Source organism: Bos taurus, chromosome 27 (genome assembly GCF_002263795.3).
Source record: "Bos taurus isolate L1 Dominette 01449 registration number 42190680 breed Hereford chromosome 27, ARS-UCD2.0, whole genome shotgun sequence".
NCBI lineage: Eukaryota > Metazoa > Chordata > Mammalia > Artiodactyla > Bovidae > Bos > Bos taurus.
In genome coordinates this window covers 42,844,210-42,860,720 of record NC_037354.1, presented here as the reverse complement: position 1 = coordinate 42,860,720, position 16,511 = coordinate 42,844,210, and positions in this window count along the sequence as shown.

The following is a 16,511-nucleotide window of genomic DNA, read 5'->3' as shown; positions in this document are numbered from 1 at the left end:
GTATTGTATGCTAAAATAACAAGGATTTTTAAAGGTTTAACATTATTTTGAAAATCCTAAAAGAACAAAAAGAAAACAACTTGATTATTTCAATGTGGAAAAGGGTTCTCCAAAGGAAGAAACTAAAAAAAAAAAAAAAAAAAGATTGATTTAAGAAAATTATTAACTTCTGCACAGCAAAATCTTTATAAACAAAATTTAAAACCCAGCAACAAATTCAAACAAACCTACCAAAAAAAAAAAAAAATCATTATGTATGCAATAGTGGGTAATGTCCTTCATAGATAAGTGATGCTTACAAATATATAAAGAAAAAAATTCCTCTATAGAAAAAAATGGCATGAGTATAGGAATAAAAATTTATAATCAAGACATTAATGTTCAATAAGCATAAGAAACATTCAACCTTACTATCAATCACACATAGCAAGTTAAAGCACAATAAAACAACACTTTTCAGCTTATCAAAAAGGTACTGATTTCCTTTACTACTAATACGTTGGCCAAGGCACTGGTTAGTGAGCAAGCCCTTCAGTCTGCTCACATGAGTAGGAGTTGATACACTACCTCAAGAAGTGAGTATCAGCACGCCACAAGTATCTTCAACATGCCATAGCACTGACTTCCCAATCCTACTTACTATAAACGAAGTGTCCAAGATGCTTTGTATCAACACAATAGAATATGACACACACAAAAATATAATCATTATAGGAGAGAGACTCACTGCACTGAAAGAGGTTCTCAGTGTACTGTATTGTTAGAGGAAGAAAAAAGTTATAAGGCGTATTACACAGAATATTCCCATTTAAAAAAATTACATAGACAATTTTCATTGTGGGGGTGGTTGCATGAATATATTCATGTGATTAAATTGACAGAACTTTACACATGAGTTTTACCAATGTCAATTCCCTGGATTTGGGGATTAGACTATAGTTACTCTTGCCTGGAAAATCCCATGGACGGAGGAGCCTGGAAGGCTGTAGTCCATGGGGTCGCTGAGGGTCGGACACGACTGAGCACTTCACTTTCACTTTTCACTTTCATGCATTGGAGAAGGAAATGGCAACCCACTCCAGTGTTCTTGCCTGGAGAATCCCAGGGACGGGGGAGCCTGGTGGGCTGCCGTCTATGGGGTCGCTCAGAGTCGGACACGACTGAAGCGACTTAGCAGCATACAAGATGTGACCAGTGGGTGTAACTGGGTAAAGGTATGCAGGACAGTTCTGTACTCTTTTGTTAACTTCTTGTGACTCTACAATTATCTCAAAATGGAAACGTTTCCCCCATACATACAGTCTTTAGAATACATGGAAACAGAACAAACTGCTAACAGTGGTTTCCACCAATTTATAAAATTTGGGTGATATTGATTTTTGTCCCACTTACAAACTTTTTACCAATGAGCAAGAATTTTTCTCAAAATCAAAAAATATCATTATACTGCTTCAAATAGCAAAACCCTAAAGATGTTCCAAGAATTAAAACCTCCTTTTGAGTGTGTGTGTATGTGTTCGAGTGTATATAAACATGTGTATACACATGAGAAAAGGGACAGATGGAAGATCAGTAGATACATAGACAGGGCCATTCACAAAGCTTAGTAGACAGTGGGAAGGAGCATCACAAGCACGTTTCTGACCATGTGAGGAGGATGAATATTTGAGCAACAGAGAGAGTTTTCATATTAGCAGTTAGCGAGCATGTTGTTAAATAAATTTGGTAGGGTCCTCCCTGATGGCTCAGTGGTAAAGAATCCAACCGCTAATGCAGGAGACACGGATTCGATTCTGGTCCAGGAAGACCCCACATGTGGTGGAGCGACTAAGCCCATGTGCCACAACTATTGAGCCTGTGCTCCAGAGCCCAGGGGCCACGACTACTGAAGCCAGAGATCCAACCAGTCCATCCTAAAGGAGATCAGTCCTGAGTGTTCACTGGAAGGACTGAAGCTGAAGCTGAAACTCCAATACTTTGGCCACCTGATGTGAAGAGCTGACTCACTGGAAAAGACCCTGATGCTGGGAGGGATTGGGGGCAGGAGGAGAAGGGGACGACAGAAGATGAGATGGCTGGATGGCATCACTGACTCAATGGACATGAGTATGAGTAAACTCCGGGAGTTGGTGATGGACAGGGAGGCCAGGCGTGCTGCATTCCCTGGGGTTGCAGAGTCAGACACGACTGAGCGACTGAACTGAACTGAGCTCTTGAGTGTGTACTCAACAACAGAAGAGGACACCACAGTGAGAAGTCTGCACCGTAACTAGAGAGTGGGCCCCACTGCCCACACTAGAGAAAAGCCAGCACAGCAAAAAAGACCCAGCACAGCCAAAGACACATAATTTTTTTTTAATTTTAAGAATAAAGTCAGTAAATAATCAGTCCTTTCAGTTCAGTTCAATTCAGTCGCTCAGTCACGTCCAACTCTTTTCGACCCCATGAATTGCAGCATGCCAGGCCCCCCTGTCCAGCACCAACTCCCGAAGTTCACCCAGACTCACGTCCATTGAGTCAGTGATGCCATCCAGCCATCTCATCCTCGGTCGTCCCCTTCTCCTCTTGCCCCCAATCCCTCCCAGCATCAGAGTCTTTTCCAATGAGTCAACTCTTCCCATGAGGTGGCCAAGTACTGGAGTTTCAGCTTTAGCATCATTCCTTCCAAAGAAATCCCAGGGCTGATCTCCTTCAGAATGGACTGGTTGGATCTCCTTGCAGTCCAAGGGACTCTCAAGAGTCTTCTCCAACACCACAGTTCAAAAGCATCAATTCTTCGGCGCTCAGCTTTCCTCACAGTCCAACTCTCACATCCATACATGACCACTGGAAAAACCATAGCCTTGACTAGACAGACCTTTGTTGGCAAAGTAATGTCTCTGCTTTTTAATATGCTGTCTAGGTTGGTCATAACCCACCTTCCAAGGAGTAAGCATCTTTTAATTTCATGGCTGCAATCACCATCTGCAGTGATTTTGGAGCTCAAAAAAAATAAAGTCTGACACTGTTTCCACTGTTTACTCATCTATTTCCCATGAAGTGATGGGACCAGATGCCATGATCTTCGTTTTCTAAATGTTGAGTTTTAAGCCAACTTTTTCACTCTCCACTTTCACTTTCATCAAGAGGCCTCTGAGTTCCTCTTCACTTTCTGCCATAAGGGTGGTGTCATCTGCATGTCTGAGGTTATTGATATTTCTCCCGGCAATCTTGATTCCAGCTTGTGCTTCTTCCAGCCTAGTATTTCTCATGATGTACTCTGCATAGAAGTTAAATAAGGAGGGTGACAATATACAGCCTTGATGTACTCCTTTTCCTATTTGGAACCAGTCTGTTGTTCCATGCCCAGTTCTAACTGTTGCTTCCTGACCTGCATATAGGTTTCTCAAGAGGCAGGTCAGGTGGTCTGGTATTCCCATCTCTTTCAGAATTTTCCACAGTTTATTGTGATCCACACAGTCAAAGGCTTTGGCATAGTCAATAAAGCAGAAATAGATGTTTTTCTGGAACTCTCTTGCTTTTTCGATGATCCAGCAGATGTTGGTAATTTGATCTCTGGTTCCTCTGACTTTTCTAAATGCAACTTGAACATCAGGTAGTTCAGGGTTCACGTATTGCTGAAGCCTGGCTTGGAGAATTTTGAGCATGACTTTACTAGCATGTGAGATGAGTACAATTGTGTGGTAGTTTGAGCATTCTTTGGCATTGCCTTTCTTTGGGATTGGAATGAAAACTGACCTTTTCCAGTCCTGTGGCCACTGCTGAGTTTTCCAGATTTGCTGGCATATTGAATGCAGCACTTTCACAGAATCATCTTTCAGGATTTGAAATAGCTCAACTGGAATTCCATCACCTCCACTAGCTTTGTTCATAGTGATGCTTCCTAAGGCCCACTTGACTTCACATTCCAGGATGTGATTATCTTGGTCATGAAGATCTTTTTTGTACAGTTCTGTGTATTCTTGCCACCTCTTATTAATATCTTCTGCTTCTGTTAGGTCCAAACCATTTCTGTCCTTTATCGAGCCCATCTTTGCATGAAATGTTCCCTTGGTATCTCTAATTTTCTTGAAGAGATCTCTAGTTTTTCCCATTCTGCTGTTCTCCTCTATTTCTTTGCATTGATCGCTGAGGAAGGCTTTCTTATCTCTCCTTGCTAATCAGTCCTTTACATCTATATAATTTTCCCTTTATGTTATATTGTGGTCAACTACAAATACAGGTGTTAACACCAACAAAGGTCAGTGACAAATGTCGTGAAATGGTCATGCTTCTTCTCCTCTCTCCCCATCAGCACAGTGTCCTTGACCATTTTGCTTTTCCTTGATAGTTCTCCCAAACACAAGGATTGTGTTGAAACGGTCTGCAGTGGGGAAAAGCACAATTTGCATCTGGTATCTCCTCGCTGTCATCTGTGGTCATGGGCAAGTCTCTCCCTCTCTGAACCTCCGCCACCTCCTCTGTAAGATGGAAACGCTAACACCTGCTTATGAAGGCACCCAAGCGTGAACTGAGAAGATGTGTGCAAAGGGGTCCAGGAGATGCTCAGCAGCAGTTGTAGCTTCTTTTTTTCCTATTTCTTTAACTGCCCATTTCTTTACTTTTTAGTGTCAACTCTTTGAAGGCCTTATTTTCTGATGAAACACATTGATTAAAAAAAGACTAGGGCACTAATTTCCTCAGCAAGCTCCCATTTTGAGTTAAGCATCACTAGGGCCTCACCTTTAGGAGGATGCAGGTTGGGGGCGGGGGAGGAGGAGGGATTTCTATTTTTTGCCACCACTAAGAGCACAGCGCTACAGGGAAGACAACCTCTCCCATGAAGAACAGTTCCGGGAGCTCAGTTTTACTGCACCAGCCAAGGGTAACTGTCTCTAGAAGACCTCCTCAGAACTTTAAAGAAAGCTAAGACAAATTCCGTTGTCAAGGCGCTATCTCTTCTCCAAGTCATTTTTACTGCTGGAGGATGCCCTTAAGCAGTGGTTCTGGTAGAAGATGACTTTTCAAAATGGCATATTTCCTCTCATACCCCCAAGAATTCATCTTCTATTTCAAAAGGCCTGATGTCAAGCTGTAGTATCAGTCAGGCTAACACAGGGTCTCAGACAGCAGTTTCGAGGCGGGGGGTGGGAGGTGAAAGGCGACTTGCCTTGCAACACAGCACAGCCTCACCTCGGAGGACCCTTCACGTGCTGGGCTCACCCTTGCTGCCTTTCCACGTTGCCACAGACTGAGCACTGCCCACTGAGGTCGTCCAGCCCCAGTTCCAGCTGACTTTCAAAACCTCCTCAAGGGAGCCCGCAGGGTGGTCCTGCCCACCACTTACATAATTAAGGGCAATGCGTGTGCCCCGTCAACTGCCACAGGGGAGAAAAGAAGTCAGCCTGTCTCGAATCTGACTCCCAGCGTAGCCAGCCAAGGGGTCTTTGGTCTGTTGGTCTCATGACATAATGGCCCCTCTGGCTTGATCTGCACGAGTCTTTCCTGTTTGTATCAGTTGTTCATCTTTTCCATTTTGACATTTCCCGAACATCTATTTCCTCTCAATTCTAAGTGAATGGGGTAAATTCTGCAGGGTTGAGCAGACAGGACTAAATTTTTAAATGTGCACATATTTATGCAGAAATCTCTAGTGTTTCATCGTTGTGGGCGTTTGTTTTCCATGTTCTGAGTCTGGTTGGTCCATCTTATTACCCCCACCCTGGGAGCTGCCAATGTTTCCAGTAAACTCCTTTTCTGGGAAATTTAGCCAGTGTCAATTTCTGCTGTTTGCAATGAAAACCTTGAGTGATATAACCTTCAAGACTGCATGATATACTCTTACAATCTAAGAGAACAGCAGTAGAAATATCTGGAGAACTTTAGGTAATGTGAGTACTAAGGAAAAGAATAGTGCCAGCTGTTCAGTCGTGTCCCACTCTTTGTAGCCCCATAGACTGTAGCTCACCAGGCTCCTCTGTCATGGGATTCTCCAGGCAAGAACACCGGAGTGGGTTGCCATGCCCTCCTCCAGGAGATCTTCCTGAACCAGGGATTGGACCCAGTTCTGCTGCATTGCGGGCAGGTTCTTTACCATCTGAGCCAAAAAAAAAAAAAAAATGTATACTTGAAAGAAAAATGTTAATGAAATATGTTTTGGGGGAAGCAAGTTACAAAACGGTATCTGCAGTATGATCCCATTTTTGCAAAAGAAAAAATATGTGTATATTTGCATATCAAAAATGCTAACCAGATACATGCCGAATTGTTAATAGGGTGATCTTTGTGGGAAGAATGTGCCTCTGATACTTACTTAATTCTTTCACATCTCTATGCTTAACTATATTTTCTACAATGAATATGTATTCTTTTTGCAATATAAACATGATCAATGTTATTTTAAGAAATGCATGCTTCAGGAGGAGCTTACAGAATAATTAGAGGTTAGTCACTGATTGAAAACTACATGGGCAACTCATGAAACGTTATTCCAAAGACCTGCCTTTGTAAAGACTCTTGAATCTTAATGATACCACTGGAATCTCTCACCTACTGTTACCCAATCCTCACAAACTAAACAGGTACAAATAGGTCCTGTTGTTAATCATGACTCATTAAGATGAATCGGGCATATGATCAGGGCACGCTGCTGAAAGGTTGTAGTTAAACATACTATCAATCTCCATACACAAGCATCCACGCTATTTTGAGAATCTATCTTTTTTTAATGACTTACATCGGCTTGGTAACTGAGCCGCTGTTTCTCTTCCTATCAGTTAAAACAATGCATTCTAACTGCTGGCACATAAGATACAGAAAAAAATGAATAAGGGAGCTTAACAAAGTATTCATGAATTTAGCTAGATGACAATTTCAAAATAAAAATAGGAATTTTTCAGAAACCTTCAAAGCTCACTAGTTAAATTCAAACGTATCCATATTTTAAAGGATTGCACCAGGACTTCCCTGGTGGTCCACTGGTTAAGACCTCATCTTCCAATGCAGGGGTTGTGAGTTTGACCCCTGGTCAGGGAACTATTATCCCACATGCCTTGTAGACAAAAAAAAAAAAAAAACAACATAAAACGGAAGCATATTCTAACAAATCCAATAAAGACTTTTTAAAAAATGGTCCACATCAAAAAGTTTTTTAAAAATAAATTAAAACATAGAAAACTGAACTATTACAAGGCATGATCATTTACCTCTCAATTCCTGTCCTGCTAAATTCTTAGAAGCCTGAGTCCAAGTTTTCTTTTTCATTAATTATTTGGCTTTGTGTCTGGTTTTGCTTAAAAGGTTTGAGGGAAATTTTTAAGTGCTCTTAGAATGTATTCATTCTCCTTTAAAAGTAGTTTGGAATCAAGTATCCATAATAATACAGTCTGTCAAACGCTCATGGGTCAGTAGAAATTCTGCATCTCTTGGCACTACCATTTCCTAGGGTTTGGTTTAGTCTCTTTTCTTTACATCATTGGTTCTCAAACTGCTTCATCTCAGGACCTCTGTATACTGTAGTAATTATCCAGGACCCCCAAAAGACTTTTGCTCATGTGGGTAAATATTTCTCAAAATTTACTGTATTTGAAATTAAAATAGAAAATTTGAAATATTGACTTATTCATTTATAAATTAAAAATAATAAGTTCATTCTGATACCATAAGTAGCATATTTAATGAAAAATGACTCTATTTTCCAAAACAAAATAAGCAGCGAGAGAATAGCATTGTTTTGTCTTTTTGCAAATCTCTTCAATGCTTGGCTTAATCTATAACAACTGGATTATGCCATCTGCTTCTGCATTCACTCTGTTGAAATACCACACATCATTTAGTCTCTAGAAAACTCCACTGCATACTCATGAGAAAATGAGAGTGAAGGGCAAATGACATCTTAGTATAACTATGAAAATAGTTTTGACTTCATGGGAACTCTGAAAAGATCTCAGGGAGACCACTCCTCTGGGCTCCCCAAGTCACCAGAGACAGAAATGAGTTGATGTCATTTCATGGTTGTACCAGAGCTGACTCCCATATCTCACTCACGGCACTGAATGCTTTCTGGGTCAAGAGTTTCTCTCCTGGCGACAGCTGTTCATCTTCGAAGCCACAACAGCGGATAGAGGTCTCCTTGGAACTTGCATGAAGATGCAAAGAGAGGAACTCCCCTGGTGGGTCACCGGTGAGGACTACGTGCTTCCACTACAGGGAGCACAATTGAAGCCATGGCTGGGGAACAAAGATCCTGCATGCAGGCACTGCAGCCAAAAAATAAACAAATAAAAATAACAATAATGATGATTTTTAAAAAGCTGCAAGGAGATTTGCCCCACCTCCCCAATTTTCAGCTTTGACCAGAAGGAGAGCTACAAGTGTAGTGGACCCTATTTGGGACAATTCCCAACTCTAACCTTCTATCTCAGAAAAAGGCTAAAGTAATGTTTGTCCCTAAATAATTGAAGGATCCCAGAAGTTCTATGGGACGGAACACCTTCCATTCCCATCATGTGTGCTGTGCTTAGTCGCTCAGTCGTGTCCAATTCTTTGCACCCCATGGACTACAGCTCCCCAGGCTCCTCTGTCGATGGGATTCCCCAGGAAAGAATGCTGGAGTGGGCTGCCCTGCTAAGAGATAGTCACTTGTGATTCTTCGGTGAATTTTTCCTATGTGTGCACATATGAAAAAAAATAGAATCAAACTATGTGTTGCCTATTTTGTTCACCTAAAACGTCTCATGGGCTTCCCTGATAGCTCAGTTGATAAAGAATCTGCCTGCAATGCAGGAGACCTCGTTTCAATTCCTGGGTCGGGAAGATCCACTGGAGAAGGGATAGGCTTCAGTTATTTCTGCTTTACTGACTACTCCAAAGCCTTTGACTGTGTGGACCACAACAAACTGTGGAAAATTCTTAAAGAGATGGAATTACCAGACCACCTGACCTGCCTCCTGAGAAATCTACATCCAGGTCAAGAAGCAACAGTTAGAACTGGACACAGAACAGCAGACTGGTTCCATATTAGGAAAGGAGTACATCAAGGCTGCATATTGTCACCCTGCGTATTTAACTTATATGCAGAGTACATCATGAGAAACGCTGGGCTGGATGAAGCACAAGCTGGAATCAAGATTGCCGGGAGAAATATCAATAACCTCAGATATGCAGATGACACCACCCTTATGGCAGAAAGTGAAGAACTAAACAGCCTCTTGAAAGTGAAAAAGGAGAGTGAAAAAGTTGGCTTAAAACACAACATTCAGAAAACTAAGATCATGGCATCCGGTCCCATTACTTCATGGCAAATAGATTGGGAAACAATGGAAACAGTTACAGACTTTACATTTTTGGGCGCCAAATTCACTGCAGATGGTGACTGCAGCCGTGAGATTTAAAGACGCTTACTCTTTGGAAGAAAAGTTATGACCAATATGGACAGCATATTCAAAAGCAGAGACATTACTTTGTGAACAAAGTCCATCTAGTCAAAGCTATGGTTTTCCCAGTAGTCATGTATGGATGTGAGAATTGGACTACAAAGAAAGCTGAGTGCTGAAGAATTGATGCTTTTGAACTGTGGTGTTGGAGAAGACTCTTGAGAGTCCCTTGGACTGCAAGGAGATCCAACCATCCTAAAGGAAATCAGTCCTGAATATTCATTGGAAGGACTGATGCTGAAGCTGAAGCTCCAATACTTTGGCCACCTGATGCAAAGAACTGACTCATTGGAAAAGACCCTGATGCTGGGAAAGATTGAAGGCAAGGAGGAGAAGTGGATGACAGAGGATGAGATGGTTGGATGGCATCACCAACTCGATGGACATGAGTTTGAGCAAGCTCTGGGAGTTGGAGATAGACAGGGAAGCCTGGCGTGCTGCAGTCCATGGGATCACAAAGAGTCAGACATGACTGAGCAACTGAACTGAACTGACTGATAGCCTACAGTGCAGAAATTCTACTTCAAAGGATCTACCTTTCCGAAATAGTCAAAGTCAGGGTATGGATATGTTTGTGTGCACACACAAACATATATGAATATTTATCACAGCACTGTTTATTATAACTAAGATTTTATAGAAACCTAAATATCCATCAATAAGGAATGCATTAAATACATTATTTTATTCATAAAATGGAATTGAATACTGACATTAAAATTGATCATTTAAGCTTATGTTCCTTTTTTAATTTCAGTTTTATTGAAGTATAGTTGACAAATAGCTGGCTTATATTTCTTAATAAGGAAAGATGGTCATAATAAACCATTAAGTGACAAAATTAATAGAGAGAATAATGAGCACATATGTACAAAAAACAAATCAAAGGGATATATACCAAGAAGAAAGCAGTAAAATTATGGCTGACTTTTATTATTTTTATTTCTGGTTGTGTGTGTTTTCTAGGTTATCAATTTAAATTGTTTTCAAAGTTAAATTGCTTTCTAAGTCATCAACTGAAATTGTTTAGTTGTCTTTCAGTCGCTCAGACATCACTAGACTTTTTAAACAAAAAAAAAAAAAGAAAGAAAAATTTGAACATGAACCTATCTCTAATATCAGATATTTTTGGCTCTTCTAAACTTAATTTCTTAGTGATTTCGAAAGAAAAATGTGTATCTTTTATTAACCAAAAAAGAAAGAAAAATGAGACAGAGGACTACATCAGGGTAAACGAAGCCCTCTGTAACAAAAAGTCTGGGGAAGGGGGAGCTATAAATATTTACAAGCAAATTGTGTTTGGTGATGAAAGGAGATGCTTCTAACGATAGAAAAAGATGCATTACAGAGTTGTTGCAGCCTCAGAAGTGACAGGATCCCCAGTCACCAAGCTCATCTTCTCCTACCTTCTGAAACACAGTGTCTACTTCACAGCATGAACCCTATTATAAACTGCAGTCCTGATCTTACATTAATATCAAAATAAGGCTAAAAAAACTTGTGTCAAGTAGCACACAGCACCCAGTACTATTTATGTGTTATAGATAAACTGAAGCTTCTTTAAAATCCTTTAATAACAATTGGACTAACAGGTTGTTCTTAGGTATTAGGGAAAGGTAATTTATTCATAGAGATAATCAGAAAATCAGCCCATGAAATAAAATTATGTCCCATTCTGGAAACTGTATTAAAAACACAGTTTCTGGCTTCAAGTTAAAAGTGATTAAGTTGACCAAATACATTTCTCTCTCCATCCTCCTAATAACTCACTAATGATAGTGATGGAAAACATATACATCTACCATCAGAAAAAGAACAGGAGGGAATCTACTGGCTGACAGTTGATTTCAAGAAAACCCTGAGAGATGGGAGGAGGAATCCCGCAACGTGTACACAGAGGCAGATGTGAACATAAGGCCCAAAGATGCCTGCCTTCCTGCAGAGCCTCCAGGGCCCTGAATTAGAGACTAAGTTACATCAGAAAGCGGGAGTAAGACGCACCACTGAACATGGGGAGACAAGTGGGAAGTCCGCATGGTGCCCGTCGTACAAGACCGACTCCAGCAATACTTACCTCCTGGTGTTCGCTTAGTCTCCTGCCACGTTAAACAGAGAACGGCTCTTTAGGGACCAGTAGAATACAGCAGCCCGGAGAAGGCAGTGGCACCCCACTCCAGTACTCTTGCCTGGAAAATCCATGGACGGAGGAGCCTGGTAGGCTGTAGTCCATGGGGTCCCTGAGAGTCAGACACGACTGAGTGACTTCACTTTCACTTTTTACTTTCATACATTGGAGAAGGAAGTGGCAACCCACTCCAGCGTTCTTGCCTGGAGAATCCCAGGGACGGGGAAGCCTGGTGGGCTGCTGTCTATGGGGTTGCACAGAGCTGGACACAACTGAGGCGACTTAGCAGCAACAGCAGCAGCAGCAGAATACAGCAGAAGTGCCAAGGGATGATGTCTGAGGCTCTGTCTTCAGAGGCTTTGCACACGCCCGCTCTGTTTACTGGACTGCTCACTGTGGAGAAGCCATGCTGTATGGATGCTCAAGCAGCTCTGTGGTCAGGCCGAGTGGTGAGACCGGCTCCAGCACCGACTCTCCAGCATACAATCGAGTCCCCGTGGATGCGCATCCTAAAACCCCAGTCAAGCCTTCAGATGACCATGGCCCCAACTTATAAGCAGTCCCAAACCCAAACCACCTGTCAGCTACCAAGTTTCTGACCCACAGAAACCCTCAGAGGTAACAAATGATTGCTCTAAGCCACTAAGGTTTGGGGACATGTGTTATTCAGCCATAGAGGCTAGAGCAGCCAATACATGATGTGACAAGTACCACAGCTTCACATGGGATTTTTCACACAGGGATCTGCTCTCCCAGGCAAGAAATTGAAAACGTCTGCTTTGGATAAGATAAAGAGCCTCAAACTGGGAGACTGGGATTGGCATAAACACTTACCTTAGAGGTCATCATAGAATACTGAGTAGAGTTCCCTGCTATAGAGAACACTTTATAAAAACAAATGACCAATAAGAACCTTCTGTATAACACAGGGAACTCTACTCAACACTCTATAATGACCAAATGGGAAAAGAATCTAAAAAAGCATGGATACATGTAAATGTATACCTGATTCACTTTTCTGTACACCTGAAGCCAACACAAAATCATAAATCAACTATATACCAATAAATTAAAAAAAAAAAAAGCAGTGGGGAAAAACAGTGATGCTGAATACTTTGGAGAAAATATGAGTCACTAAAAGTGAAAATACATTAAAATTTTATTTAAAAAATACATATATATATAAAGCACCTCCACTTTTTCACATTTGGGGAGTTCCAGGGCAGGTCAGCTCCCACTACATCACTTGTTACCCAGAGACACCTATCAATAAGCTCCAACTTGGCAACAGAACTCCCAAGTAACTTTCAGGACCTCGTTTTAAAATGTAGAGACAATCGGGAATCATCAGGTATTTATAAAAAGTTTTCCATGTGAAAGAGAAAGACCAGTATGTACAAAGAGAATTTCATTTCAAAAAAATAAAAAATGGTGCTAGAAATAAAAGAGAACTTCAACACTTCCTAGTCAGTGGTATGAGAAAAAACTGACAAAATATTAAACCTATTTTTCAAAATAACAGGATCAGGATGATATAAAACAAGCAAGATTCCTTGAAATTTAAATATTTGCCCAAATTATAAGTTCAACAGAAAGAGAATTGAGAAAATTCCCCAAAGAGTAAGACTGAAAGATGAAAAACACGAGAGAAAAGAATTAGAGCATCGGTCCAGAATGATATAAAACAAGCAAGATTCCTTGAAATTTAAATATTTGCCCAAATTATAAGTTCAACAGAAAGAGAATTGAGAAAATTCCCCAAAGAGTAAGACTGAAAGATGAAAAACACGAGAGAAAAGAATTAGAGCATCGGTCCAGAAGGTCAAATATGTAGGATTTCGTTTTCCATTAAAAAAGGATGGATAAACGGGAAAGTCAGCCTTAGAAATGAATTTTTTTTTAAATTCCAGAACTGAAAAAATTGAAAGGATTCACTCGCTGAAAGAGTGGAGGAAAAGAGAAAGAGGAAAAGACCTAAATCAAGACACACTGAATTTAGAACTGTAGCAATATGTTTCTGATTCTAAAAGCTTCCTGAGGGAGGAGGAAAACCAGACTACAGACAAAGCAATGCCCTGTGGGCTGAATTGGATTTCCTCAAGAACAAGCAATGCTAGAGGCTAGACAGTGGAGCTGAGATAACCAATAGCCGTGCAGCTATGAACAGACTTTGGGGTCAGTTCACCTGGGCTTGAATTCCTTGTGTTTCTGCTCACTAACTACCTGAGCACATTGTATCTATTTTCATCTGCCTCCAGGCAGGTGTCAACGGCCAGAGGCTCTCAGATCCATGGTGAACAAAACAGAAAAAAACAACCGAGACTTCAGGGCATGGTCAGAGACCACGGGAGCAAGGAGTAAGGCCTCCTAGTCCTAGGAAGCCATGCTGACAGCAACCGGGATGAGGAATTGAGTTCTCAGTCTACCGGCTGAAGTAGAGTGCTGACCTCACGCCAAGGAAACCAAAGCGAGTCCTTTGGGACGACGACCAAGAAGGATGAGGGTGTTGGTAGGAGGTCTCCAGTCCCCTTTCCCAAGAAAGGACCATCAGAGCAGCCCAACAGCTTGAGTGGGACAGGACCAGTGAAGCAGGCTGGCTCTTAAGGTTCGAGTTAGATTTGCAAGGCTGATCCATCCCCAGACCCAGGAGCCCACGACATCTAGCCTTGCTTCCTAGAAAGAAGAGTTTGGTTGTCCCTTGCAGAACAGGCCAGCCTAGCCAGGAGGGGTCATCACTCAGCCTTAACGGTTTCACGGAACTGTGTGAGTGTCCCCAGCCTAAACCCTGAGCACCTGGTCAGCACTCAATAAATAAAGGAGAGAATGATGCTGGATTTCATGAATGAACGGTGCTTTTCAGAGGCCCCTGAATCAAAACCTCAAAGCCTAGGATGGATATCCAGGCTCAGAGTTAGTTTATTGCCCAAATGGACCCCTCCTTGGAGGCACTCCGATCCCCTCTCCTGGTTTCTGCCCTCACAGTGAGGGTGCTCCCTCTCCCCGCTGCTTCTTACTGATCACCTCCAAGTCATAGCCTCTGACATCACACTGACATAAAAAAAAACCTGCCCCCGACAAGGGTAAAATGGTCAACCATCCGCTATTGTTGTTTTTTAAATTTAATCATTCTTTGTGTTTATTTTTTAACTGGAGGATAATTGCTTTACAATGCGGCGGTGGTCTCCACCCTACATCAACGCAAATCAGTCATAATGACATATGTGGCCCTCCCCTTCGCACCTCCCTCCCACCCCATCCCACTCCTCCAGATGATACAGAGTGAAGTCAAAAGGAGAAAAACAAATACTGGGTACTAACGCATGTATATGGAATCTAGAAAAATAGTACTGATGAGCCAGTTTACAGAGAAGAAATGGAGACACAGACGTGAAGAACCGCCTGGGGAACACCGCGGAGGAAGGCGAGGCCAGGACCCACTGAGAGGAGCCATCCGCTCTGATCCCGCTAATCAAGGGGCTACGCCGGCCCAGAGGTCTCCTGCCTGCTCCCCTCCAGCACGGGGATCTGTTCTCCCCGAGGAGAATCACACAAAACTCCAGCTTGCCTGGTTTTTCCTGGCTGCCTCTCCTCCCAGGCACCCCTTGTCTTCCCTGCTCTTTTGAGGACACGGTCTAAACCTACTACTCAGGAACTGTGGGGAGAAATGTGTTTACCAATACACAATGAAACTGAGTTTCAGAGAAGATGAACATGCTCCTGGTCACAGAGCTAATCGGTGTAGAAGATAAGATTAAAATAATGCTGTCTCAGACTTGGCAGTGTGTGCACTCCATCAAAGCCTCAAAGCTCTGGAATCTTCCGGGAGCAGCCTCTCTGATCTCCCCAGCGGCCTTCACACTGCAGGCAAGTACAGATGACCCCCCACCCCCGGCAAACACCCCCAACCTCCACGTGTCTTTTTTCTGGATGGAGGAGACAGTCCAAAGCTCCCTCCCCTGTAAATCCGGGACCGCACTTTGCTTTCACCAAGGTCACAGCCAAACTCAAGTCTTAGCAACACTTGCATGGTTTGCTTTTTTTCCCTTTATCCAGAAAATACAATCTCTCAAAAAATGTGAAAAAAAATTGGAACAAATTCAAGGGACAAGTCTTCTGGAATGGGAAGAATTAATGTAATGATGATGCCCTATTTTTAAGTGAGGCTTTGCCAAGGTCATGTTCATATACTAATTGGAACTAGCTGTATTGATACTAATCATACTTGGCAGAGACTCGGATTTAATGGATAAGAATTATTTGAACTAGCAAGTCAAAGCATGAATCCAACCAGCTACAAAGCCCTGCTTACCAAGTCATTTCATTTGGGTTATGTAAGTACAATTATTGATGCTCTTTACAGTTTTTATGCTCCAACGTGAGCAGCCATCTCTTCCTATATTCTTATGTATACTATTCCTCATTTAGCAAAGTCCTATTTTTCCTTGATATGGCAGAGATAACCCTTAAAGTCCATCTTGAAATTATCACCAATTTTAAGATGATATTGGTCGTATCAAAAATAATGAAATTTTAATACAATATCAACATTATCTGTGGATTTTAAAAACAAACATAACATCTTGATTTTTAAGTGGTATCTCTCACTACCATGGGTCACTAATAGTCACACACCTGCTAAGAATTTTAAAAATGCCCCCAAATATTATTGCCATTTAATTCGTCCCATTCTTCTTAATTATGTGATTGTGTGGAAAAATTGAAACCTATTTCGATAATCTTTTCTAAATAACGTTTTCTTTTGTATAGGTTTATTTATTTTCCGGTTATTTGTTTTTGGCCGAGTGCTTTGCCGCTGTGCACGGGCTTTCTCTAGTTGGGTTGAGCGGGCTTTCTCCAGCTGTGGCGGGCTTCTCTTGCAGTGGCTTCTTCCATTGAGGAGCACAGTCTCTAGGGTACAGGGCCTTCAGTAGCTGCTGTGCACGGTCTCGACAGTTGCAACTCACAGGCTCTAG